Below are 1,330 nucleotides of genomic sequence, written 5' to 3'. Positions count from 1 at the left end.
AGACTGATGCTATGTGTATTCACCCTGAAATTTTGAAGAGAATTTATCTCTGATCTTTATAACATAATGAAAAAAATTGGGTGCAAAGATGCAAGCAAGGTGACCTGCACTGGTGGCCAAGATGGAGAAGACTTCCACAGTCACCATGCCCTTCCCCTTGATGCTGTAGTAGACAGGGGGGAAGGTGACCCAGAAACTACAGAACACCAGCATGCTGAATGTCAGAAACTTGGCTTCATTGAATGTGTCAGGCAGATTTCTGGCCATGAAAACCACAGTGAGGTTTCCCAAAGCCAAGGAGCCCAGGTATCCCACGACAAAGTAGAAGACAGTGACTGAGCCTTTGTTACACAGCATGGTGATATGGTCACCCTCAGATTGTGGATCAATGACAATAAAGGGAGGAGAAGTTCCCATCTATATTCCACAGAGAATAAGCTGGATCAGGGTGCAGATGGGAACAATGTAGCTAGGTGTCCCTGTCATCAGCAATCCCTTAATCCACCTTCCTGGAACAGTGATCTTGAAGGCTAGAACCACGATAATAATTTTGGCCAAGACAGTGGAAACAGCCACTGTGAATGAAGGCAAAACATGGTCTGCTCCAGGACAAAGGTGACTGAATTGGGTTGCACAATAAAGAGAAAGAAGCAGAGAAAACAGAAGGTGAGGGATAGTAGCAGGATATAGATGGGAGTACAGTTATTGGCCATCACAACGGGACTGTTTTGATGCTTCACAAAAATTCCAAGCACAAGAGTTGTGAGTGCAATTAAGAACAAGGCCATGCAGGCCAGAGACATGCCCAGGGGGTCTTCATAAGCCAGATACACCACAGCTTTATGGATGCAGTGTTTTCACTCTGGGTTGGCATATTTGTCATCTGGACACTTTACACACTGGTCCATATCTGATACAGAAAGGAAAGCATCATCAGCACAGTTGCAGCATTTCTCTTCTTATCAGCACAGCTTAGATATGTGCAAGGCATGTTTACCAAAAGTTTCCCCTGTGTTGCTGTGGATGGAAATGAAGAACATTTACTGTAGAGCAGAGACTCCCCCAAACTTGTAAGGTCTACTACCTTAGTGAGTGAAGTCAACAGAATTTTTTTTCTTATTTTTCACCTGTTACATATTCTTGATAACTTTATTATATTACAAAAATAGATAAATATCAGTTGCCTTACTACCTTCATGAAATACCTTATACTATATAGAGTACTTACTATGAATTTGTGAGAGTTTAGTGATTACAATGAAATGTAACAATCACTCTTGTATAGAAAAAATCTCATATTACAGCAATATTTTTTGGTTAGAATGGCACA

The 1,330-nt window shown here is 41.4% G+C and overlaps 1 pseudogene; it reads right to left on the bottom strand.

Moving 5' to 3' along the window:
• Nucleotides 1-104: 104 nt before the first annotated feature.
• The window catches only part of LOC103729738, a 7,620-nt pseudogene continuing 6,394 nt past the window's right edge, over nt 105-1,330 (bottom strand).

The sequence above is a fragment of the Nannospalax galili genome, unplaced genomic scaffold (assembly GCF_000622305.1).
Source record: "Nannospalax galili isolate Female #2095 unplaced genomic scaffold, S.galili_v1.0 scaffold2933, whole genome shotgun sequence".
Taxonomy (NCBI): Eukaryota; Metazoa; Chordata; class Mammalia; order Rodentia; family Spalacidae; genus Nannospalax; species Nannospalax galili.
Note: the sequence above shows the minus strand (reverse complement) of the source record. Positions and strands in the feature narration are given on the sequence as shown.